The following is a 27922-nucleotide window of genomic DNA, read 5'->3' as shown; positions in this document are numbered from 1 at the left end:
GTAATAATCTTTAGAAATATTATCTTGAAGCTTCAGTGCAAGAGAAAGTGACGTATAAATATCTAGCAGTGCACATAACCCCTAACCTGTCTTGGGAGAAGCACATCGAGTACATTTGTAACAACACCAGCCAGATGCTTGGCTATTTATGCAGGAACTTGTACATGGCACCTTCGTCACTACAGCTTTTGCAATATAAAACCGTTCTCCGCTCAGAACACGTGTACGCCTCTTTGGTATGGGATGCAGGCCTCGATCACCATTGAAACACATTAGAATCGGTCCAGAATCGTAGCGCACGCTTTATGCTATCAGACTACCATCGTACTTCCAGCGTGTCATCCATGAAACTTTCGCTTAATTTGCCTCTTCTTTCTTTCCGCAGGAAATTGATTCGCCTCGGTTTGTTCCACAATATTTACCACCACAACACGAATCCTAAACGCGAGCTCTATTCAGCACCCTTAAGCCCGGGATACATGGAGCTGAAAACCGGCGTCCAGGCGACGAAATACGCCCCGGCGGCAAACGCTCGCCCCTCGGCGTCCAACGATTTGACTCCCGCCGGCTACCCGGTCCGATTGGAAAACCGCCGTCGGAAGTGGTGGGAGCGCCTCGCGCGCTCACCAGGCGTCACGATGATCGATCTCCCTCCGACTTCCGTAAGCTGGTCGGTTTTTTTGTATTTTTCCTTTTCCATCAAAGCGTCCGTCGCGCGGCGGACGCGACGGACGCCGCGCGACGTAATGCGGGCGTTTGGGCTAATTTGGTCGCGCAATTTCGGGCTCTCTGCGCGTGTGACCGACACCGTTGATCATTACAGCCGAATATTCAATTGTTTAAGAGCACGAATTTTTGTAAACTTATTTTCTTCTACAAACTTAAGTGAGGTGCTCACGCAACAGGTATATATATATAAGTGGGGTGCAGTTTTCTTGCCAACCCAATCGAAGGTACCATGGCGCAAGATAGCGTGTGCATTGCACTGCTTTTCTGTGTGTGTGATGCCACCCAAATGGGTTTGTCGTTCGCGGCGCCCGAAGCTGCTTTTTTTTTTTCGCTGTCGGCACGCGTGCTCGCAAAGTTTGGTTTGTGCACCCCTGCTCTACTACAACCATAATTCCTTTCTGCTCGAGTGCCTTGAGGGAAAAGAGCGACGACAAGCCGACCATGCCTGGTCTTCTGGCTGTTTGCGTCTCTGTGGGCCCAGGCGGCGCACGGAATGCCTAGGGCATCGCGAACGAGAGCCGCTGACAGGCCCATTTCACGCCAAGTACCGATGATTCTATCCTCTCCGGTTGCAGTACTGATCACTTGTTGTTGGAGGAAACCTTAAAAGAGGAACTGAAACTGAAGTAAACATGAATAACCACAATATGTTTTTTTTTATTTCACAAAGTACACTAATGTCCCTGTTGGAGAACTACAAAACCTTCTGCGACGTTTGCGCTCCGCGGTACTACATTTCAGCGTAGTCAGACGGCGAAAAGCTAGCCCGCTAAAACGCTTACCGCTCAATGAATGGTGCGGAAATCGTTTGTGAGCGCCTCTATCAAACTTTTTTTCCAAGTTTTTTAGTAAATAACAACAAATAATAAAATAACAAGCGTACTTACTTTTTTTTCTTATCTAAAACACATTCCTTGAGTCTGGCAACACTGACAAATGCGCGCTGGTGTCCACCTGCCTTTGAATGAATGTAAGCGATGCCAGCCAATGTGCCAGCGAACCATCGGCGTCGTCCCGCAGCGTCTATTTATGCCGGGCAAAGTTCGCCATGAAAGTATGCTGCATGTATCCCGGGATTTATACCTATCTTCACGTACTGATCACGAGCAAAAAGTAAATGTTCCTCTCGCCCGTACCAATTCATTCTCTTATTCGTTTCTTGTGAATACGTCTAAAGAATGAAATAACTTGCGGTCCTCTATTGCAAATCTTTCCGATAGTGTCGCTTTCAAAACCGCTGTCAAGCATTACTTTGTATCTGAATAACAGTGTTTTTAAATTTGCTATAGAATTGTAACAAATTTTGTCACGTGTTTAGTTTCCATGACGGATTTCGTACTTTTGATTGTGTCATCTTAATTGCCGATTCTCCATGTATATTACCAGGTCTTTTTTTTTTGTTCTCTAATATGTTGGTAAACAACCACTGCCGTCTCTAACGCCCTACGGACCTTGAAGGTATTGAAATAAATAAATAAATAAATAAATAAATAAATAAATGAAACGAGAGAAATGTGGAAACAGACTCAACCCTTTTCTAGAAGTAAAAGTAATTTTCATTCCTGCCTTATTTGATGAAATATCGCTGAGAGTACCACATCGATCCTGAGCGCATGTGGCTCGTTCTCAATCCATACCACAAAAGTCAGCATAAATTAGAATTCAACGCAAAATGCGAAGATATGTATATTAGAGGCACAATTTTAAGTAAGTCTTTAAGTATGGAACAATATTTGCAAGGTTTCTAATGAAAGTACGTATTTCATTTGAAATGTTTGCTCCATCAAGTTATAGGGAATGTTTACCGTATTGCTAACCAGTTTTCGGCAAGTAGAACTTGTTATGGTCAGCCAATCTGGTATCTCTTGTTGCCTAGAGAAATATTTATGTCAGATTTCGCTTTTTCTCGTTTAGCATTCTTTGTATCAGTACAGCTTTGTTATACAGCCGAGTCTATATAATTTGCACTGTATCTAGCTACGGAAACATTTGTGCTAAGAGCGCATCCGTTCCGGCTTTTGGTAATATTGTCAGCGCACGATTTTTTTTATTTTTTATATAAAGCGTCAATGTAAAAGGCGTAGTTGAAAGCCAGTGATTCTATACAATATGTAATCTTCCAATAAGGCCACGGAGAGAAAGCAAAAAGAAAAAAGACATTCAGGTTAACTAGAGTGATTACGTCTAGCTGGCTACGCTGTACGGGGTAAGTGAGAAGGCGATGCGAAAGATGAGAGAAATGCTGAAATAAATAAACTAAACTAGACAAATAAATAAATAAACTAGACGTTTTAGTATGAGTATATTTGTGCGGCTTCTTATGTATAAAAACAACAAACTATTACTTTAGTAACTTGTTCATCATGGTGTATGCAGTGTAGTCGTCAGTCGAGATTTATTCAGGAATGGTTGTGACTGCAAACTTGTTGGATTTGTTTGTCTACAAGCAACAAGTTGCACTTTTTTGGAGAAGTTTTTAGGTTCGACGCAGGTAATGTGTAGTTTATGTTTTTGGAGTTTAAAGCGCGCTTATTGGTTTCAAAGCATGCCTAACTGTTTTGCAGCTCGCTCCGAACGATGTCTTAATCTTCTTGTAGTGACTTCCTTGGAATTATTAGATCTGCATGAGCCGTCTATAGGAGATAATGCGAAGATGTGAGATATCTTGGAAAATTCTTAATGAAGAGCGAGAACAGTATTGCATCGAGTACCGATCTTTGCGAAAATCATATTCTCACTGTCTTTAGCGAACATGTACTTAGCAACCGCTTTTCGGCTGTTTGTGATAGTATACCGTGACTTACCGAGCCTAACATATATATCTCAGAATACCCCGAGTCGAAATAGTTATTGCTAAGTGAAAGATGTATAATTGTCGTTATTGAGCTTCCGGCATTAGTAATAGATTAACCACTTAAAAACAGTGCAGTGTAGCTTATGCTTGAGACTATGCGATATTTGTGAAAATATATTTTGCTTTGCAATGATCATATTTTGCTTTGCAATCATCAGTTATAGTTACATCACTATCAACTAGCTCTCCACCTTCACCTAATTTGATTCTTAAGAAAACTAGCATCGAAAGTTCTTTCGCCAATTACCACTCTCTAAGCGTGCAAACTTTATATGATTATTGCCCGCATGTACCTAAACGGACCACGCCATTAATATATTAGCATTCACGACATTGAAAAATCAAAATCTTCAAAGGCTTGCACTGAGATACCGGTCGCAGCGTATGACCCCGATAAAACACCTCTTTGGACGTTATTTGAGTTTTTGTTGTTTATGCACCCTTTTAAGGTCATTGTTGGAGCTTGCACCTTTTTTCCGCATTTGTCTGTGACGTCTTTCTCGCCGCGTGTTCTCCATTCAAAGGAAACCCTCTACGTTTCACCTTTAAGTGCCGAGTCTAACATGGTCTCATTAACATACCTAAGAAGTGTGAAACATAAATTTCATCCCCTCGGTGACCAAATAATAAGCTCGCCCCAAAACAAAACAAGGTGAAAAATCTAAAAAGCATTGATGACGCAACTTAATAATACAACAAGAATAGCTGAAAACAAAAATCATTGTCGTATGTGTATTTTATTTTCAGTCACCATATTTCACCATATTTGTAACCATATTAAATCACCATATTTAATATCTACATATTTATCACCACATGTACAGCTCCGCTAGTCATCGTCCTTCACATAGTGGAATGGCTCTGAATATTTATCACAATACTTTTTGTCACTTCTTGCGAATAAACGCGGCTGGGGCATACCAGAAGCTGCGCTTCTGTTTATGATTTAGCTCTTTTAACTACGGGGGTGCCGCCATCTTTTTTGCCTACGCACACAAACCGTCAGAACCTAGCGTGTCACAGCTCCTCTCTAAAAGCGCCGCGGGGAAGCACGAGCAGAGAGTAGACATTTATTCAGGTGTACTGAGCGTGCTTGGACACAGTAAAGACACATGTACACATGCGGCAATTATCATTACATTTCATGCGCCACACAGTAGAAATGTGAGAATTCACAGAAGTTATGAGCCAGCAGCGTACATTTCATTCGGTAGTAGATATCGGCAGGTCCGGGACGTTGGCGAACGGATACGTCGGACAGCAGATGTTCGGCAGTTGGAGTTGTCTGGCCGCATATTGCCCAGCTGGCTTTTCTCCAACGTAGAGCTAGCGCCTTTGCCTTCCCGCCTTTTGAATGTGGTGTTGTGCAGGTTAGCACTGAGAAGAACACGACCTCGTGTACAAGATCTCGCGAGGTGGCCCCACGTTTTCTTTCCCGAACGCTCACTCACGAACGGACCATGAGGAGTCGCCGCGCCAGCCCTCCTGGACAAGGTAGAACTTCTCCTTCAGCTGGCGGTAGGGTTGCTTCGGACGCGCGCACAATGACGTGGGTCACTAGCACTGAAAACTGGGCCTTGAAAACGACAGGAAGTCTCGCAGGTACAGAATAGCAACAAATGGCTCCGCGAGCGCCACTGTTGGCACAGCCTGTACACCTGCGCTCGAGAATACAATCACTCTTGTCGAGCGTGTGAGTAACGCAACGCATTTCGCACATCCAGTTCGCTGCAGCCATATCCATGCACCAGTGGCCTTCAAGCCCACTGAAGTGAAAAAAGGAAAGTTGATCTTAAACCTCACTCCCTTGCGTGAAATAATTATTTTCACATGTCGCTGTAGAAAAGCATGATACATTTTGAGACTATTTGTTTATTCGCATAAAACCTAAAACGTACACAAGTGAAAACAGAGAGGCACACTATGACATGTTCGCTTTGCTGCTGAGGTCAACCGCTGGCCTAAGAGAGTGGGAGATGTGACTGTAAACATTCGCTTACTAACTAAATTACCAAACATGATTTGACGCACGCCAAGGCAACTATGAACATGTCTCAGTCAATGACTGCAGACACTCGCTGTTTGAGCGCTGACGACAAGAAGAGCGGCCGAAGCGACGAGCGAATTGCCCTTCGCGCTGCCTTTCGTTCAGTGCGAACAAGCCGTGCGAGAACAGAGAGCACAGGAATCCATCAGCTATCTTGCGTTGACCTTCTTCCCTTTGCGGGCGAGCGAGCTCCTCTACGTATAGCTGTGGCTGCATTAGAAAAAAATCGCGCTTACCGACATTCCTTCTTCTCCCCTCCTGCACGAAATGCATAAAAAGTGCAATGTGGCCTTTTTACCCAGGTATGTATCCATAAACTACGAATAAGCTGTTATTCTAGTAACATTAAATTACATCATCTCTTCATAATTCTTCATAATTGAAACTCTTCGTAATTTTTGTTCTAACCAAGAGTCTCACTACCTGTAACATGTGGACTAGACCACTACTTCTAACCTCATTCTATTGCCTACAAAATAGATGTGGAGTTATCAGCTCGCTCTATTTGTTCAGAAACCTAATGTAACAGGTCGCGTTAATCACGAAGGCATGTGCGCCCTGCTTTCGCGAGCACCAGCGCTATTAAAACGGAAAAATGCGCAACACATGCACTCTTCCGAACATTAAAGCATGCTAGAGAACGGTTTAAAATTTCATTGCGCCTTAGGTGTACGGCGTCACGCTAGTCGTTGAGTCGATATCGCTGCCCGCCCTTCCGCAGAGGCATAGCGTGCCAAAACCATATGCCTCTATTCAAGAAAATATATCATGCGAAAGAACTCTTGTCTGTGCATTATCTTGTTTGTAAGCTTATGGTTAGAGTGTTCCTGTCTGGTGCATCCCACGTGTCGGATAACTCCAGCCGGTAGTTTTCTATATGATTTCCCATTTCCCATCGCAAAAAAGGAAAACACCTACTAAGCAAACCGAATCGAACGTGCTATAATGGCATCAACATATAGTTTTCTTTAGTAGCATCGACCATAATAGCTAGCAAGGTAAATCTTCATCATTGCTTATGGATGCATTCTTTAAACCAAGGTTAGCAAATAATCTTTTGGGGTGGGCACTGTTTGCTGTCTGCATGATTTTCCAAATTTCATAAGCGTCTTCAGATTACAGCGGAAATTTCAGCCGTACTGATAGCTGCTCTTTAGCTATTAGGAGTGACAAACAAATATGAAGTGAAAGAAAAAACAACACTTCCGTGTGACTTCTCACAAATTCCTCCGATTTCTAGACATCACAATGGCACGTTATATCTGACCCCTGACGTCGTAGGTACGACAGAAGCAAATGCCAGACTTTCCTTTTGGCTGTTATAAAAACGAGAAAGCCCGCTGACGGGCATTGCAGAACGAAGCCGGAGATCGAGCAGGGTTGTCACCATGAAATACGGTGTTTTCATATCCCTTGTCTGCTTTTTTCTTCTCATTGGTAAGCGGCATCCTCTTCTGGTATGTCATGAATGTGCTGGTAATTCTGCATAAAGTGGCTTTAGGCAAACTACCGCAGTGACTAGAAAAAGTAAGCGTATAATTATTAGCTAGCGCACACGTTGCCTCACAACTAAGCAAGTCAGTCGGTTCGGTGCTTTCACGTATTGCGTTGAACAATTCTGTGGTAACTGAAAGCACAGCGCTTCAGATGCATTTTTAATAACCATGCACCATTTGTCAGCATATATAATGGTCATTTGCTGTATTTTTAAACAATATTATTGCTTCGCTTGCAGTCTCAACTGGTGGCTTCATCGCATAGTGTCCATAATATTTTCTTTTGAAGAATAGGTGTCCAATAAAGATGTCGATCATTTATTATAAGAGCGACCCAGACGCACAATCGTAATGCGAAAATTGAGAACTCATCTTATAGTTTGTTAGATCATTGAACATTCTCTCTTAAAAAAATGATGGGTTTATCACGAGAAGTAGGACTTCTGGCAGAAGCGCTTCACCGCTTAAATACTTTTTTTTTGGAGAAGACCCCACTGTTTCGGGTATGCAATAAATGTGAGTGTCATTTGAAAAAAACAGATGTGTCATGTGAATGCAAGCTTCTTATGTTTCCGAGCAGCTACGTATTATTTTGTATATTTATTTGTCTATTTATTTATGAAATACTGTCAATCCCCCATGGGAATTACTACAGCGGTGAGCAACAAGTCCCATCACTGAGGACTACTAAAACATTCTTTAGAAAAAGAGCACATAATGATTGGAGGCTATACAAGAATAACAGTATTACATTTATACATAATACACACAACGAAGCCAATGTACATCAACCAGCAGGGAAACGAGAAAAAAATGCAGAGTAAAAAGCATCATTCAAATACAAGATTCACAGAACAAAAAGTATAGGCAAGTGCTTTCCTATCACAAACTGAATCGGGATGCATTGCATGGCAAACGCAATTTACTTATATTGACAACTTTTAGGCTAATACATTATGTTCAATTAATTCCATAAGCTTTGCTAGTGTTGGTTGCTGTTTCGCGACTACATCCAGTGTATTCCATTCACGAATTGATCGTGGGAAGAAAGAATAACGAAACGTATTATTAATGAACGGATATTCTACAAGTTCCCATGCGTGTCTTCTTCTGGCCGGTCTATATCACGAAATTTCATATAAGAGTCAGGGTTTATACGGAATGATCTATGCAGTAGTTGGTATATAAATTTGAGCCGAAAAAGCTTTGCGCAACTTTCAAGCTAGACCAGCAAGCTGTAACAGAGCAGTAGGCGAGTCAAGGTGTCCGTGTCTGTGAAAGATAAAACGCACCGCTTTCCGCTGCACCCTTTCCAAAATTGCGATATCTTTCGCAGCGTGAGGGAACCATACAGTATTGGCGTATGCTAAGACTGGGCGGATAAAAGTCACGTAGGCGACAACCTTTGTTTCGTGTGTAGAATACCACAGGGCCCGTTTAATGAAGAACAGTTTGTTTGATGCTTTAATTGACACTTGACGCACATGCTCTGTCTAGCTGAGATTAGACGATATTGTTACGTGTAGCTGACGTACGAGTCTATTTACAATATATTTACACGTCGACAAACGGTGGCAATGATGGCGACGCTATATCAAGCGGGGGCCCCGTCGTCTTCCTTCTCCTCAGTGCAGCCACACTGTGGCGGCTGTTGTGTAGCATCACCCCCGGCAGTAGAAGCGCCGTCCCGGTGCTTAATCTACACATCCGCTGCGAAAGGTGTGTGATATGGCTTTAGTCTCGCCACGTGAACGATGTCACTTACAGCCGACGATGACGCTGAGAGGTTGGCGGGGATGACTTCATACGTGACATCGGTCACTTGTCGCACCACACGGTATGTGCCAGTGTAGCGCGACAGCAGCTTTTCGGAAACGCCCACACGTCGAATGGGGGACCAGAGAAGCACCAGAGAACCCGGAGTAAATTGTACGTCGCGATGGTGGCAATCATAGAGGCGTCTCTGATGCTCCTGCGAGGCCTAGAGACGGGTGCGGGAGAGCTGGCGCGCGTGGTCGGCGTGTGCGATCGCGTCGCGGGCGTATTCAGTGGTTGAACGTGTGGCCGAGGGCAACAAAGTGTCCAACGGCAACGCGGGTTTTCGGCCATATAGGAGATAGAATGGTGAATAGCCGGCGGTGTCGTGACGCGATTAATTATACGCGAACGTCACATATGGCAAGTAAAGATCCCAGTCGTGGTGGTCGGTCGCGACGTACTTGGATAGCATGTCGGTGATGGTCCGGATGAGGCGCTCCGTGAGGCGGTTGGTCTGTGGGTGGTAGGACGTGCTGAACTTGTGCTTAGTCGAGCAGGAGCGGAGGATGTCCTCGACGACTGCCGACAGAAAGCTGCGGCCATGGTCAGTGAGTAATTGGCGCGGGGCACCGTGCACTAAAATAATGTCATAGAGCAGAAAGTCAGCAACGTCAGTAGCACAACTTGTCGGGAGGGCTCTGGTGATTGCGTACCGCGTAGCATAATCAGTAGCGACGGCGACGCATTTATTTCCGGAGCCCGAGAGAGGAACCGGTCTAAGAAGGTCTAGACCAACACGGAAAAAGGGTTCCGGTGGGATGTCGATCGGCTGAAGACATCCAGCTGGAGGTGTGGAGGGCTTCTTTCGGCGCTGACAGTGCTCACAAGCGGCAACGTAGCGCCGCACGGAGCGGGCGAGACCCGGCCAAAAGAATCGACGGCGTACACGGTCGTATGTGCGCGAGACGCCCAAGTGTCCAGCCACGGGAGCGTCGTGAAGTTGTTGGAGGACAGTCGAACGCAGGTGTGATGGAATTACGAGCAGAAGGTCATGGCCGTGTGGATCGAGATTGCGGCGGTGTAGTGTCCCTTCCTTAAGGAGAAACATCCGGAGAGAGGCGTCGCCAGGCGTTGACTCCAGATGGTCGATGAGGGCTCGTAAGGAAGGATCGCGGCATTGTTCATTGACGATTTCGAGCAACTGGGACACAGAGAAAACGCAAGTGATGGTGTCCGCATCAGCCGGGTCGTCGACGGGGTAGCGGGACAAACAATCGGCATCCTGGTGCAAGCGTCCCGTCTTGTATGCCACGGAGAAGGTATATTGTTGCAGGCGTAACGCCCAGCGAGCGAGTCGTCTAGTGGGGTCCTTGAGCGAGGATAGCCAGCAGAGCGCGTGGTGATCAGTGATGACACAGAAGGGGCGTCCGTACAAGTATGGACGAAACTTGGCAACAGCCCACACAAGAGCGAGGCACTCGCGCTCTGTGATTGAATAATTGCGCTCGGCGGGTGATAGAAGTCGGCTGGCATAGGCTAAAACGCGATCATGTCCACGCCGGTGTTGTGCTAATACTGCTCCTATGCCGTGACCACTGGCATCAGTTCGAACTTCCGTTGAAGCAGACGGGTCAAAATGGGCCAGAATTGGAGGCGTGGTAAGGAGAGTAGTGAGCTGCGAAAAAGATGCGGCATGGTCAGGTCCTCAACAAAATAGGGCGTCTTTCTTCAAGAGGTCGGTAAGGGGACGGGCGATGGTCGCAACATCCTTCACAAAGCGTCGGAAATATGAGCACAGCCCTACGAAACTACGAACGTCCTTGGTAGACTTCGGAACAGGAAAGTTCGTAATGGCGCGAATTTTGTCCGGGTCCGGTCGCACGCCTCTGGCGTCCACGAGGTGTCCAAGGACGGTGATTTGGCGGCGAGCGAAGTGAGATTTTGACGAGTTCAGCTGGAGACCGGCGCGGCGGAACACATCAAGAATCGCTGAAAGGCGGTCTAGATGCGTGTCAAATGTGGGTGAATAAACGATGACGTCGTCCAGATAGCACAAACAGGTGGACCACTTGAACCCCTGAAGCAAAGAGTCCATCATTCGTTCGAACGTGGCGGGCGCGTTACAGAGACCGAAAGGCATCACCTTGAACTGATAAAGGCCGTCAGGGGTAACAAATGCAGTCTTCTCTCTGTCCATATCGTCGACGGATATCTGCCAGTATCCGGACCGTAAGTCGATAGAAGAAAAATAAGTGGCACCGTACAGGCAGTTTAGAGCGTCATCAATACGTGGCAAAGGGTACACGTCCTTTTTTGTGATTTTGTTCAGGTGGCGATAATCTACACAAAAACGCCACGTTCCATCCTTCTTTTTGACAAGTACGACGGGAGAAGCATAGGGACTACAGGAAGGCTCGATAATGTCCTTTGCAAGCATCTTTTTGACTTCCTGTTGGATAACAGCTCGTTCTGACGCAGAAAGACGATATGGACGTCGGTGAATAGGGTTCGCATCGCCAGTGTTTATGCAATGGGTCACGACGGACGTTTGACTTAAGGGTCGATTGTCAAAGTCAAAAATGTCGCGATAGCCTTCAAGAACGCGGCAAAGGGCTGCAGCTTGAGCAGGTGGAAGGTCAGAGAAGACCATCTTCTTAATGTCGACGTCAGTACTGTGCGATGACGTCACGGTATGGGCTGAGCTGTAACGATCTTCCACTGTGAATGGCTCGACCTCATCATCCTGCAAAGCGCGAATTATAGCCAAGGAGATCCCCTGAGGCAGAACTTGCGCGGTTAGCGCGAAATTGACGAGTGGAAAGCAGGTGCGGTTGCCAGTAATTTTCAGCACAGTGTGCGGCAGGATAACACCATGTGTAAGCATAACGGCCGGAATTGGTGCGGCCACGTAATTGCCCTCAGGTACAGCTGGCGAGGACAACAAGTCTACGTGTGTCATAGAGTGAGGTGGCAGGCGAATAAAATCTATGCAGCTCAGATGGCTGGGAGGCGGGTCCACAGGGTCGGCAAGAAGAGGAAAGTCAAGGCGAAGTGAGCCGGCCGAACAGTCAATGAGGGCAGAATGATGGGCAAGAAAATCCAGACCGAGAATGAGTTCGTGAGGGCAATGCTCGATGACGGTGAAGAGAACGACGGTGTGTCTCTCAGCAATGGTGAGTCGGGCAGAGCACATGCCAACAATAGCGACAGTCCCTCCGTCGGCGACTTGTACAAATCGGTTCGGGGCAGGCGTCAGAACTTCCTTGAGCCGACGGCGAAGAGCAGCACTCATAATGGACACATGCGCCCCGGTGTCAATCAATGCGCACACAGGCACATTGTCGACGAGAAGTCCAAAAGATTCTTGTTCGTCGGTAAGGTGAAGCGAGGATTTTGAGCCAATGTCGTCTTTGCAGCTTCACCTCCAGAAGCTGCGCTGTCTAGTTTTCCGGTCGGGGGTGCGGCGAGTAGGTCGGAGAAAGAGCACGGCGAGACGCGGGCGAGCGAGATTGACGACGGGAGGAAGAAGGCGAGCGGGAGTAGCGGGGTCGTGTCAAAGGCGTCGCAGGGTCAGATGATGGGGTGGGCATAGAAGGGCCGAAGGAAAAGGACGCACTAGAGTGGCGAGGGTGGTAATTAGGAGAATAGCGTGTCGGGGAAGTCCAGCGGCTGCGGCAGTGGCGAGCGACATGTCCAATGCGTCGGCAGTTAAAACAGATCGGCTTGTCGTCCACGGTTCGCCATTCGGAGGGGTTGCGCTGTCCATAAGAGTAAGAAGGGCGCGGTGGGGCCGTGCGTGGAGAGAGATGTTCCGAGCATGCGGCACGAATGGAGTGCAGGCCGACGTTGGATAGCTCTTGACGGACGATGGCCTGGATCAAGGAGAATGTCACCGGAGAATGATCAGGTGACGGAAATGAAGGGGCCGCCGGTTGTACGACTTCGACCTCACGACGAATGATGCGGGTCAAGTTGTCACATGGCGACGGCTGGTGGAAGAGGTCGTCACAGGATGACGTAGCAGCTGTGTTGGGAAGTCGCGTGATGTGCTGGGATACCCGGCGGCCTTTAGCATGCTCAAGACGGCGGCACTCCTTGAGGATCGTATCGATGCTGGTGACGTTGGTAAACACCAGTAAATTAAAGGCGTCGTCAGCAATCCCTTTGAGGACGTGATTTACCTTATCGTCCTCAGACATGGTCGGGTCAGCCTTGGCACAAAGGGCCAAGACGTCGAGAATGCAAGTGGAGCTCCGTCGAGGTAGAAAAGAACGTTCGCGAGCATAATAGTCGAATCCCACCTGTGACTGGTTCTGACACGTTCGTATAAGCGGAGCCAGTCGTCAACATCAGGACTGCCGACTCCGTTGAAAACACCAGGATCCCGAGGTGGGGAAATGGCGACGTAGGTCGGAGCTGCAGGCGGAGACGGTTGCGTAGATGAAGTGCCGCCAGCAGGAGCCGAAGTTGCACTGTCGCCGTTGCGACCGCTGCGGAGCTCCATGACGGGTACGGGGAACGTCCACCTCCACCAAATTAATGTTACGTGTAGCTGACGTACGAGTCTATTTACAATATATTTACACGTAGACAAACAGTGGCAATGATGGCGACGCTATATCAAGCGGTGGCCACGTCGTCTTCCTTCTCCTCAGTGCAGCCACACTGTGGCGGCTGTTGCGTAGCAATATTGTGAGACCTAGGTATTTATACTGGTTTACACTTCGAAGTGGCACATCGTTAAAATGGTATGGAAAATAAAGCTTAGACGTTTTATTTGTAATGGACATGAATACAGTTTTATCAATGTTTATTGTCATTTGCTAATGTGCACACCGCTGAGCTATATTATTTAAGGCATTATTTAATTTCACCTGACCACCGCGGTGTCGTACTTGATTATAGAGCATGCAGTCATCAACAAAGAGCCTGAGTTTCACGTCAGCATAGTTAGTTATGTCGTTTATAAATATTAAAAACAAAACTGGAGCTAATACGGATCCCTGGAGAACGCCTGATAACACTGGAGCAAGCTCGGAAGAGTGAGCGCCGTACTGTACAAATTGGTAGCGGTCAGTTAAGTAATTATTCTTCCATTGATAATTTGGGCCATCACATAATATGTAATTAAGTTTAAGGAGTAGTTTAGTGTGCGAGACGCGGTCAAAATCCTTCGAGAAATCCAGAAGAATGACGTCAGTTTGAATGCGCTCGTTAATACTGAGGGCGAGGTGACGCAGTGTTTCGACAAGCTGTGTAACTATGATTATCCTGATATAAAGCCATGCTAATTCATGTGGAGGATATTGTTCGACTCAATAAAACTTATTAAAAATTTTAATATAATGTGTAATAGAATTTTGCTGCAAGTGCAAGTGATAGAAAGAGGCCGGTAATTAGAAGGAGACGCTGCATTACCTGATTTGAGTACGGGAGTAATTTTAGCAATGTTCCATTCAGCAGGAAGGCAACCGTCTTTCAAAGATTTGGAATATACGAGATAAAGATATTTGCTGACTGGCTCCGCGTACCGTTTCAAAAAGCTGTTGGGAATTGCGTCTGGACCACTACTTCGCTTTTCATTGATGCTTAATAGGAGTGAAAGGATGCCTGCCTCTGATAAAGCAGGCGTACCTAGTAATCGATTATCCTGATTGTAAAAGGAAGGATCTATTTTCGCAGTACCATTCTCAGTTGTGAAAACTGAAAAAAATTGTCGTTAATATCATGAGCTCTAGCCTGATCTAGCGCATCTTGTGAAGCTGGATTAGCCAGCTTTGCATCCATTTACTGCCCGAATTTGTGAGGCGCGTTCTTAATAAACTCGTGCAATGTAGAGCCACATAACTTCTGTTTAGCGTTACGCACTTGTTCTTAAGTAATCCAGTAAGGGAATTTACTTGAGAACGGTAGCCTGAAACATTCCGTTGCTTGCTAGTTTTTGTAACCTGTTGATTTTACGTTTAGTAGGATATATTTCACGTGTGACCCACGGATTGCGTTTTTGAGTTGATTTGTACACACACAAAAAAAATTAAATTATGGGGTTTTACGTGCCAAAACCACATTCTGATTATGAGGCACGCCGTAGTGGGGGACTCCGGAAATTTGGACCACCTGGGGTTCTTTAACGTGCACCTAAATCTAAGCACACGGGTGTTTTCGCATTTCGCCCCCATCGAAATGCGGCCGCCGTGGCCGGGATTCGATCCCGCGACCTCGTGCTCAGCAGCCCAACACCATAGCCACTGAGCAACCACGGCGGGTGATTTGTACACAGTTGGGACGAAATTACGCATACAGTGCTGGACATGAAACTTGAATTTTAGCCAAACCGCATCAATACTCTAACGATCACCGGTACAAAAATCATGAAATTCAGGGTATTCGTGTGCAAGGTACGTCATTATGGCATCATCATTGGCTTTGTTGAAGGAGGGTATTTGCTTTAATTGGCCACGTGATGTAGGTGGGCTAGTGAATGGCAATGAGCATAAGACCATTTTGTGCTCGGATAATCCATCAAGTATGTCGACTAGCGACCTATTTATAGGAAGACTGTTACTGACAAAGACAAGGTCTAATATTGAGGATGACGTTCCGTGAACAAGAGTTGGGGCGGAAACAAGCTGATCAAGATTAAAGCCAAGCATAATGCACAGTACGATGCCTTGAGCTTTTGTTTCAGGGGCAAGGGATCACCATTCAATCTCAGGAAGGTTAATATCACCAGCAAGTACAATCGAGCCTCCGTGCACGTGCGATTGCATATAGTTAAGTAAAGATTCAAGGCACACACATTCAGCATTCGGGGGCCCGTAGAACACGCCCACTTTAGCGATGGTATCTTGAAGATGCACGTTGCACCACAGAGCTTCAGTATCTTTTACGTCTGGTATATTAGAAAAGTGGATCCTTTCCTTAAAAAGAAGCGCGACACTCCCACCACGTGATTCCCTGTCTTTGCGCACTATCGCATATCCTGGGGGTACAACTTCCTTGTCAGAAATACCGGAATGCAGCCACGTTTCTGTAGCACTGGCGATATCTGGTGCACGTGCCACGAGTATTGCTTTTAGCTGATCTACTTTATTAACGAGACTGCGAGCATTTATGTTGATTATTGTTGCTGACTTCGGCTTCTCGTGATACGTTGTTCGCTTGGTACATCTTTTTCATTGCTTATTGCTTGGCGTTTTTTGTTACTGCTATCATATCGGCACATATGCGTTGTGTGCTCGTCTGCAGAACCGAGATCTTTTGTATGTGCTTTCGAATAATTCAAGAACTCGTGTTCACACGTGCTACTGTGTACAAGTTTGACTTCTGTGGATTTTCAGACTTAAGTACAAAAGTGTACAAAAGCTGGTGGCAGGGCTAGTGTGAGTTTTAGGGCGTCTTCTTCCTTGACACCGTGTAGTTTGCTCGCCACTCGTTCCGCCAAATTTGTGTCTTGAGCGCTCGAGCTTTGAAACTTCTTCGGAGTGAGGGGGGGGGGGGGAAGGGGCGCCCGCTCCGCCTTTTTGGAGAACAAGCCTCAATACGTGCAAAATATCAAACGATGGAATGATGATTCCACTAAGTAGGACCTCAGGGTCACGCGCCGAAGGCAGTACACGCAGTTCTGATTTTTGAGGGGTAGGGCCTCCTGTGACCCCGAATGCAATATCGTCTGCGTAGGTGGCACAATTGAGTAGCGGAATACCGCACAGTCTCTAAAAAAAATTAATTAAATTATGCGATATAACGTGGCAAAACCACTTTCTGACTATGAGGAACGCCGTAGTGGAGGACACCGGAAATTTCGACCACCTGGGGTTCTTTAACGTGCACCAAAACCTAAGTACACGGGTGTTCTAGCATTTCGCCCCCATCGAAATGCGGCCGCCGCGGCCGGTATTCGATCCCGCGACCTCGTGCTCAGCAGCCCAGCACTATAGCGACTGAGCAACCACGGCGGGTCAGGTGTCGTTGGGCTTTGTGTGCCACTTGCTTCTCTGGGCACAGGTTCCTCCTGTTTGTTTTCTGATTGAGACTTTTAATCTGAAAGCATTATAGTAAAAAAATCCGGGTTGATAAATGGGTGGATGGTAAAATGTGGCGGGGGTTCAGGGAGATTCCTGCACACGCCGTAAAGAGTGACTTTGTAAAGGAAATTTGCTGCACATCGATATGGTTGAGAATTGAACCCGAGCTTCCGGGGTGCGAGAGGAGCATGCTTCTCTGAAGGCACGGCAGCCCCAGGTTTCTGGGTGACTAAAAGTGTGCCTAGTGCGTGCGTCATCGCACGCGTCACGTCGCAGTAAGATGGCTGTGACATGACGTGTACTACGCAAAACAACTACCTCTGGAAAAAAAATGAGTATAAGTGGAAATATACTTATAAAGAACAAGATTGGCAGAAAACACACATGTCTCGTAATCGACAACGATGAGTAATGCTAGTAATTGCAAGGTTATAACGCATAGTGTACAGTGTAAATTAACATACAAAGACTTGAAATCACGGTAACATAGATTGCTGAATAAAGCTATTGCGAATGGCGGAAAAAAGCACAGTGCTTAGTATTGTCATCTAATGAGGTATTCAAGAACTGTGGGACAGCGTAGCTTAACATAAAAAACCCACAGTTACTTCTACACTTTTGTAATACAAAATCGCTCTACTACGATCTAGAGAATACACAGTGAATGCGAGATGGAAATTCAAGACGATTAGCAAATCGCGAACAATTTAAAGCAGTTTTCTTCTAAACAGCAAATGAGAAAGGTGAAAGCAGGAACCATCCATTGAAAAAATGCTTTTCTATAAGGAAAGGGTTGTGGAAGCAGGTCGGTTGGACCCTTAGTCCAGGGTTCCACTGGTCTCATCAACTTGCCGTCCTTGGTCGAGGAGTGCCTCTTGGGCTTCCTTTTTCTCGCTGGCGAGCCAAGTCTCCCAACGTTCCGTCACGAATTTTTGTGCCAGAATGTAAGGCACATTAGTTTTGGTGGTCTGAGCTCGGATTTCCACGTATGTGCGCGAGTGCTGGCTGGTCTCCGCACCAAGGGCAAGTGCCCACGTAGGTGGTGGGAAAAAAGGCATGCTTTAAGCGTAAGCACTGGCTCATAGTGTACATATTTCCAGTAAGCTATTGAGAGCGCATTCCTAGATACTTTTAATGCTCGTAGAAACTACTAGAATGGCGCTGCCAGGAGGAATTGAAGGGTTGAAATGCAGTAGGCATTTTGTTAGCATATGAATATCTCACTTTCTTTGAAAACCACAGCTTCAAGTCAGGTTTTGAAAACAGTCTTTGTTGTATCAAGAAAACTTGGCCATGCTTTTTCTTCAGAAAAAGACGAGCGATAATTTAAAGGTTTGATACACTTAGGTTGCTCTATTAGGTTTCTTGCCTTTTTTATGTGGTGTCCTATGCTAGATTCACGTCTTCTGGACGTCTTTACATAGGTTAGAAGGGATGCTGTTTAGGCATGAAGCTAGAGGCGCGAAGTAAAAAACTCACTGCGGTTTATGCTTGTACACTTGTGGCCACTGCAACTGTTGTAATTGAAACCTGTAGAAGGGTTACATCTTGTATATTGAAGACCTTTCAAGCATGTCAACTTAATGCAGAAGTATTTTGAGAGAAAACTTTTTTTTACATTTCAGAGAAACGAATGGTACAACCCAATAAATTGATGCAATTACAAGAGCTACAAACTGAAACCAATACCAGAGAACTCGGTGTGCTGGTCGAAGAAAGAAGTATGTAGGACTTGAAAGAACAAAACTATGCATGCATGGTTATTCATTATTTTCTTGTGCCAGTAATAGCAGCAGTATTTACACTATTGATACGTGTTTCTTATTACGATACTTAGTCGTATTATTAACTTTAGTATTACGTTTATTATGTCTACCACTCTGCTGTGGTAACGACGTTGCGTCCACTAAAGGTGCCCTTTCAGGCTTTGCAACTTTTGGAGGTAGCGGTTAGTTGATGCCATGGCATAGAATTCGGCTACATACAATACTGGCGAATTAGAGAGCATGCAACAAATCACAAGAAATAATTACCTCAGCAATATTGGTAACACGCTGCTTTTGAGGGAGGATTGGCGGGAGGGGGCGGAAGGGCTATCTCAGGCTTGTTAACGGTTCTGGTTCTTAGCGCCTTATTATTAACATTAAACAATTATGGGGTTTTAGATGCCGAAACCACGATCGATTATGATGCACGCCGAAGTCGGGACTGCGGAATAATTTCGACCACCTGACGTTCTTTAACATGCACATAAATCTGAGTACAGGGGTGTTTTAGCATTTCTCCCCAACCGAAATGCCGCCGTCGCGGCCGGTATTCAATCCCACGACCCAACCCCACAGCCTCTATGCAACCATGCCGGGCTACTTCTAACTTGCCATTGATCGCGTTCACGGCGGCATAATAATTTCCTGTATAGAGTTTGGCTGGACCCACCGAAAATGTCTGTTTCAATGTTAGCTTATTTCACGTCCACTATGACCGGCGACGCGCGAGCGGGGATCAGAGCGCTCTGCTGGCCGAGGTGGTGGGACTTAATTGCGGAAAACATGGAGAGGTTTCAGTCCTTTCAGCAGTTCATATAACCCGGGCTTTCCGTAGTCTAATTGCTTTACGCAGTGCTGCTACCGTTATATCACGAAGATGAGAGATAAAAAAAATGGTGACGGATTATGATACTTCCTAATGCGAAATTGAGCGCAGCTCTTTACGTGTTTTCATCTTGTGTATCGATATTCTGTAATATTATTTTATAGCCACATGGTTCCTACTAGGAAGAGAACGCTGTGAGGAGCATAGCTGACGCGGATAATCTGTCGCGTGTAGCATATTGCAAACTGAGTACGTCTGGCGCGACTGCTTCGCTAAACGGAAGACAGCGATAGGCAGCGCGTGGGTGCAATTCAAACCAGCCGCCGCCAACCTACCTGCTCTCATGCAGCGCTGTTTCCATACAGAAGAGGTGCGCTACTCTGGCGCGATGTCGCAGCCATCTTCTCCGCACAGCCCGTCTTGCGCGCCACTACGCTTCTCGTACTTTCATTCCACCAACCACGAGAGCGGCCCTTTCTCGCAGCGAAATCGTGTCCCCTGTGTCAGCAGCAAAAACACCCGGCGGACTGGTGTAGCATCGACATTGCTTGTAGCCGCTCGCCATCACCCCTTTCAGGAGCAGTGATCCCCGTCGTCCGCGCTGGTACCACGGACTGACCTCGGCAGCTGACGACACAAACGAGCACAACTCTCCCCACTAAACTCCGCTCATCCCCCCTCCCCCTCGAAAACGCAGTTGAGATGGTCCACGTGGTTGCGGATGCCGTGGCCGCCGGCAATTCAGCACACACGCAGACCGTCTCCCCTCCGCTCCTCCTCCACATTAGGCTTCATGCTTTCACTGCAGCGACCTATTTCACTTTCACCCTTGCACTTATCGCGAGGCCAAGAGGCCTCTTTTTTCATTCTCCGCTGCGCCCCGCATTTGCTCTTTCACCCTTCGGTCTGCTCGTTTGTTCAATTACTCTGACGCAGCAGAGGTACGCTGACGCCGACGCTCAGCGCAGGAACGAGCGCTTTGGAGCTGCGCTGGAAAAAAAGCGACAATAGTTGGTAAGCGGATACACTATGGCAACGTATACAAGGATAAAGGCAAAGAACGTCCGCGTCGCTCTATGGGCTACTGTATTAATGCCCCGTGTAAAAATCAGACAACGAAAACTGCACAGATGTACGCCTCGCTGGAATTAAGAAAATCTGCCCAAATTTTTAGGGGGGGAGCGTCGCAAGTTAGCGCCCTCACCTTAGCGGGGGGAGTGTTGCAGGCACGGTTGAGCGTTGCAGTTCATCATAAACGTGACACTACAGAAGCCTTAAAACTTTATTACGCTGATAAGAAAAACTGACTCGCAAAGATATCTGAAAGGAATACGAGTAATATGTCGCTTCGTGGTAAAAGAGAGCAGCTGCATACTGCTTCACCAATACGCAGCTAAGTATAACTCTTTCTGTAATCAACAAACCAGCAACCTGATAAATTTCTTCCAGAAGGCAAGGACATTCCGCGCATAGGCTGATCAAGCGGGAAGAGAGGGTAGGGGGGGACACTTGTTCCCCTCCTCACTGTCAGAAGTGGGGGGGAGGTTACGCATGCCGTTTGCTCGCCCACTTATAAAAGCGGGTGCTTTCGGGGGCACGTAGGAAAGTCGAACAAAGCTACAGTTGAAGCTTTATTTTCTTTCTTAATGGAGTGGCCAAGTAAGTAATGATTTTATTTGCTACGTATACATTGCTAGAGCCGCGAGGATTGTCTTTTGTGCCTCTTTGGGACGGGCTGTCGCGGCAACGCACGGGATTCGTCTTACACACTCGCGTTGAGTAAAAGGCCTGGCGCTGGGCAGTTCTCGCTGCAACAAGCGCCATCTTGCGTTATTTGCGTCATGTTCAGTTTTTCTGCTATCACTATATTCATCTTTGAAAATACGATGAGCTTGCTTTAGTTAACCTGTGGGCGAGAAGGAAGTCCGCATAGAGTATTATAATCAGCCGCGCCCAACGATTGGTTTGCCTTACAGAATGAAGTCGTTGGATTTCAAATGCTGGAACTATTCAATCTGTGTCCAGAGATAACCAACACAGCGCTGCGCTCTCAGTATCTTTTCACTAGGAAAAATCTAATCAAACCTTTTACAAGTCTAACTGGCTAATTTCTTTGTTCAATCACGAATTATCGTAATAGATGTTCGAGAAATGGACCTCAGTCGAACATGCAGAGCCATTTGAACACCAAAACAACAGCGACAAAATTTTTTAAAGGCATGTGCCATCTCTGACTATGTCAGTTTCATTTTAAAACTATTTTTGAATAAAAACTACACAGCTACTACTTTCCTGGTGGCAGTAAAAACAGCAGATCTTTCATGCATTGAAAGATACGAGGGCCACTTCTTGGTGACGTGTTGCGAAAATTAGAACTGTGTAGGTTGCTTATGTGCCCTGTAAGGAATTACAGAATACTCGCTTTCTCCCAAACTTTATGCGTTATAGAAGGCATTTGGTTGATATACAACGGTATTTTTGTAAACTATGCGGGGTACGGTATTTCTATTTATTCGAAGTACGAATAATGGTCTGAGAGACGAGCGATAAATGTTTGTTATGTGTAGGTTCATTACAACCTTCGTAGAAAGTTATTCCTTGCAACGGTCCAGAATGCCCTACTGCCGCTAAACGACATGTTTTCAGACTCCTAAGATAACTGCACGAGATGTGGACATAAAATGAAGAGCGGAACGCCTAATGCATGACTCGAAGACCTTCATTTCTGTAAACGCATAATTTCGTGGAGGACGGAAGTGTGCTCTTGAGGGAGCGTAAAGTCTGACGATCAATGTTACAGAGCTGGACTTGGCTGCAACTCTCAGCTTATTGCCGTTCAGAAGACAACGTGGTTACCAGCGGATTGTGAACTTGACGTGGTAGGCAAGATCCATATTCCAGAACGCAGGAAGATGTCATAGGAATGCAATAGATATAGATGTACAATGAAGAAATGCTACGGCTCGCGCCATGCAACACACATGCCCACCATAAAACCTGGAGCATTGGTGCCAGTACAAAAAGGCCTTGACAGTTCGAAAAATGATTTCACGGGTCCTTATGTGGTCCTCAAAATGGTGAACGAGCAAGGTATACTGAAGTCGGTGGTTTTTGATGGAGCAGCAGGCCAGACAGAAGTTACAACTGTAGGTAGCCTAGCGCCTTACCATACACGGAAGGATGGCAATAAGAGACCCGGAGGATGTACTGTCCCGGTAAAAGGAAGAGTTAGTGAAGAAAGAAAGGAAGAAGATGAAGATCGAATGTAAGCAGTAAAGAGCTGATCAGCCTCGGATCGTTTATTTTACACAGCACACTTCGCAACATACCCATTATACATTGCATACAGGTCGAAAGCAACGACAACGCTTAATGCAGTTCGCATTCTGGCGGTGAGGTATTACTACCAGGAGCAGGCCACCGTGCGTTATAACTAGGGCTTCGTGTTTTCGCAGTTTATGTTTCTTCAAATTCGGAGGGCATTTTTCGTAGTTTATTTTTTCGGCGGGAATTTGGCATTTATCGGAGTTAATTACTCGTAAATCTCACATTTTCCGAAATTCGGAGTTTAAGTTTTCCTTACTCTCAATACTCCAAAATCTTAGATAAAATGATATCCGGGGAGGAAAACATCAGAACACACGAAGCGATTTCGAAACGCACAAACACATATATACACAAGCACAAATAATTGAATACAAAACGCATGTCTTTGTGCGTATTACACCCTTAAAGCTTATTATATTAGACGCAAGCTTACTTTATGAGGCTGCTGTCACTGATGGAAGCGTGCTGCTTTCGAATGGTATTAATCAGCTTGGAAAATGCCCTTTCAACGTTTGTGCTAGAAACAGAAAGATCCAGAAGACTCAGCGCGCAGAGAGAAAACACTTGCCACTGGACAGTGTGAAGTCTCCAAAACGACTTGGATTCAACAGTGATATAGATTTCGTAGCTCTGATAGTTCGCAAGATCACTCATGCGCTAGCTCATGTCGTCAGTTTCAAGAAACACTAAGATATTCGCTCATTGGTCTCGAACACGAGTGTGAAGTTTCAAAACGATAGGGATTTAAGAGGGCTATAGATTTTGTAGGTCTCGTAGCTCTCGAAATCGCTCATGCGCTAGCTCATGTCGTCAGTTTCAAGAAACACTAAAATGTTGGCTCATAAGTTTCGAACGCGCGGGGTAGCTCACGGTTCACATTTGGCTTGTCAAATGTGAACCGTGTAGAGGCTTCAAATGTGAACCGTGTGTATAGAGGCTTCACCCTCTACCATAGCGATTCATTGGTGTACTGCAGTGCATCGCAAAGGTTCCTGTCATCTGTCTGTCTCCATTTTTCAGCGACAGCAGCGTAGTATCCATAGAAGGTCTGGGACAGTCGTTGAGCGGTCATTCTCGTCATAAAGATCCAACAGACTTGCGACATATGATGTGAAGACCTCAGGTTGGTCACGCCATTGACTGAGGAGTGCGTGCAAACGAACGCCAGTATGGGGTAAACAAGGTGTACCGGGGAACCCTCTACCTCAAGTTCCTTAACAATTAAATGCACAGCACACGAATCCTTTTAAGAAGCCTCAGCTGAATCAGCAAGTCGAGCACAACTTCAAGCGATAAAATAAGTTTTGAGCTTCTCACAATTCTTTCCCTGGGCATCGTCACTTCTCAAGACAGACAAAATGGCACGCCAATAGTGCAGAACATCTTCTAGGGCTTCATAAAAAGAGAACCACCTTAACGGACATTCTTCAGCTACTTCATGCTCATGCCCATGGCTACGCACCCAAGGCCAAACTTACGGCGCAGCTGTCGCGACGATTTCAACATGGCGCGCAAGTGCACGACAAAATCGTGAACTACCTTAAATGAGCTTTAAATCGGGGCTGGAGAGGTACAAGTCCTTGTGAAGCTTCTGCATGTAGGAAGCTGAATCAGTGCGCAACACAGCTTCGTCGGTTAAGGCCTTCCCAACTTTCTGAAGAAGGGTTTGTATCAACATGCCAATTGAAGCTGCACTACACTGCTGAACCAGTTGCAAGCCTATCATGAGGGTCCCACGTCCAGGAAGCTCGTCGTCATATAATGTTGCAAGCAGCGCCACTCGCAGACGTCCGCGGAGTTCCGTCGAATCTTCGATGGTGATGTAAATGGCGAGGTTTTTCATCGAGGAGCTTATTGGCGCAATATATTTCGCGCTGACCTCATGTATGTGTTTCCGATATAGTTGATCACTACCTGGCAACGCACGCGCCATCGGACACTTGCTTCGAAAGAGGCTGCCAAGAGGTCCATTGACCTTTTGCAGTGGAATCCCAGTATGACAGAATACACAGTAAAACTTGTGCGGGATGTCATCCGCGTCAGGTCTGTTGGATTGGGCTGGTGTGATGCAACGAGCTTTGCTGTGACAATTGGCCTAAAGAATAGTAATATCAAGACGATGTGAACAAATTAGATTGCGACCGCGTGAAGTCTGTTAAGAAACCTGGCTTAGAATGAAGCGTGCACAATAAACGGAGAAAGCGTGTCAGGCTGTGCGAAGCATGCTACATACACTCTCATAGAGCCGTAAATTCAAAGCGCCAACAGTTAAAAGAGCACACACCTGTGTCTAGATGGGGCTTCTTCAGCTGGACGTGGCCTTGCGATTGTAGATGCTCCGCATTTCTCAAGGCGCCCTTGCCGTGGGCAATGCTGTCACCCGAAAGAACTTGCAAACAATGACACCTTCACGTGACGTTGACCCTGCTATCTGCTAGCCGCCTGGTTAGCTCAGATCGTAGAGCGGCTGCCCCGGAAAGGCGGTGGTGCCGGGTTCGAGTCCCGGACCAGGACCAATTTTTCTTCAACTGCGAGGCTTTCCTTTCAAGGAACCCGTATGGGTTTCCTTTGTAGCAATTGCTACGAACGGGTGGATGTCTGATTTTCATTTGTTTAATTGACCCTTCAAAATCACTAAGCTGCTTTACGTAGTCGGTCGAAAGCTTCCGTTTCCTTCCCACTTCGCTTGCCCAAAATTTCTGTTCCTCGATGCAGAAATGCGTCATCTGAGCATGCCATGCTTTCCGTCAGCAGGCTTTCTGCACTCGATTCGGTCCCCTGGCGCTCGAGTGCCGCCACGAGACCCTATAAGCATTCATTACCACAAGCTTGTGGTGCCAGTGATGATCAAGATGTCTTCACGCGCTCCCGTGGCTGATAGGCCCTTTGTTAAATGTGCGATGGGTGCGGTCTACGAGATACTGTTGACATGAGGTAAAGTTTATATCGGCCAGACCGGCCGATGTATCAGTGACCGCTTAGAAAAGCCCCTTTATCGAGAGGTTTTCGGTAAAGAACAGAACAGGGGTCATATTGGCCGTTAAAATCTGAGTTTAACGAATAAATTCGAAGTGTAACGAATTTTACTGGCGAGTGCTTATTGGATTTTTTCTGGTTTATCTGAAAACACGGAGGCCTACTTGTTGCTTTACATGTGTCAAACGACATGCAATAGAAAAAAACTTACTTTGTGGTAAACGAAATTGAATATAGGCCCCTAATATATTAAATATGTATGCAGCTATTGTGTGGGCATTGGTATCAAACTAAATTAAATTAATTTATTACATCACGCGCCCGTATGAGTATATCATAGCGTGACTAAAAAAAAGCAGGAAAGCGCATCGACTTCTAGCGAGATTGGGAATCATAATGGCTACTCACTAAATTTCGCGCTAAGTAGCGGTCAAATTTTGGTGTTGTCATCAACGTCGAACAGAGTTTGAATGTAGGCTCCCTACTCCACTCGACCGAATGAGCGATCGCTGAGCTAAGGCTCTTCCTTTCGCACGGCGCTCCGTTGCCGTCTCCGTTCGCCTGCTGGTACAGCTAGTCCGTAAACCCGCTCAGCTATAACTCTCTATTATCTGGATACGTGGCCGCGCACCGCCGGTTACGCTTCACCGCGAGCGCGGTAGATTACCTTCGTGCCGTCTACTGCATGGTGCTTGAGACTGGTTTCCTCCTCGCCATATGCGCAAAGCTAATTCGACACTCGACCGCGCTGGCCCGAGTAGTGCGATTTCTCTTAGTTATCTTTCTCCGTGACCGTGTCTCAGCTACTGCGAGAGCGGCTGTGATTAGAAGGGACGGGCACAACTTGCGTAGCATGCATGCGTGAACATAATTATGCTATATGAAAGCAACCGGAGCTCGCTTTTAACGCACAGAATGATCGCGGGGATTAAATATGACCGGGAAAGTTTGTCTCCCCATGTAAGAGCGCAGTTTTCGAGATTGCAAGCAAATATATATAGAGGGTGATCATCTTCAAGTTCTCCGGCATTTTTTCAATCCTTTGTTACACGTAAAGCAATTCTCGTCCTTGAGCTGAATTTGTCGAAGAGGCGAACATTACTCGCACGTGAAATCGAAAAAAATATATTCAGCCAATTAGCACAAAGCACTATTTAAATCATAATTAATTATTTTAAGTCCCATATTGTAATTTACGAATGTTAGCCGGTGAGCTTAAAATACGAATCCACTTGAAATTAAGTTCCAGAATAACACCAGTTTCTAGATATTATTTCGCAGAATGTGCGATGAAATACATGATGTTTCAGTTCCTTTTGTGCTTCAATGCATAAAATAGCCTTTTCTTAAAGCGGTAAGCGAAGCAGCACTGCTTTTTTACGGCAACTTAGACGGAGCATATCTCCAAACTGGCGTCATTCTGAAAAATAATTCCAAGTGTATACATTGTGCAAGCTCACGTGCTACAATTCGTAAATTACAATATGTGCCGTAAAGTAATTATTTCAAAAGATAAATAGTAAATTCATGTTAATTAGTTGCGTATCTGTTTCGATTTATTATGCTTGTAATGTGCGCCTCGGTGAAAAATCTAGCTAAAGGACTTAAACTTTGTTATCTGCAGCACGCAATTTTTAAAGCTGTAAAGCTTAAAGATGATCACCCTGTATGTGTCAATCCGGGGCCCTTAAACTTCCCAGCCTTTGTCATTTGGTTTCCCTCTCTGTGTCTTTCCTTAAACAAGTGTAAGCAGTAATCAATGCGCTTACTGAACCGCGATCATGTTCATGAAGTTTCACCAAACCTGTGAGAGAAACTCATGAACATATCGCTAAAACGAACTGAAGAGTGACTTCAAAGTATTTATCTTGGTACTAACATTTTATTTTTCTACCACCAGGCAAGCTATACACCTGCCGAGATCATGGAGGACACTGCAAGAAAAACCCAACATGCGGCGCAAGACCGCATCTGAACGGTACATGCCCTACCAACAGAACTTGCTGCAAATGGGATGACTGACTCCGCGTAGCCACTTCCTACTCCTCTTTCCCACAATATCCAGTGCATAATTTGGAGGTTACAAAGGACTTTTTATGTACTGCGTGCCTATTAT

The 27922-nt window shown here is 46.0% G+C and overlaps 1 long non-coding RNA gene across 1 annotated transcript; it reads left to right on the top strand.

The window, feature by feature from the left end:
* Positions 1-395: 395 nt before the first annotated feature.
* On the top strand, positions 396-27922 carry LOC129386525 (uncharacterized). Its single transcript, XR_008613885.1, has 3 exons — positions 396-662; positions 18537-18632; positions 27707-27922. It is a non-coding gene; the product is annotated as an uncharacterized lncRNA (long non-coding RNA).

This window comes from Dermacentor andersoni, chromosome 4 (genome assembly GCF_023375885.2).
Source record: "Dermacentor andersoni chromosome 4, qqDerAnde1_hic_scaffold, whole genome shotgun sequence".
Classification (NCBI taxonomy): Eukaryota; Metazoa; Arthropoda; class Arachnida; order Ixodida; family Ixodidae; genus Dermacentor; species Dermacentor andersoni.
The sequence above is the reverse complement of the archived record's forward strand: the minus strand, read 5'-3'. Positions and strand labels throughout refer to the sequence as shown.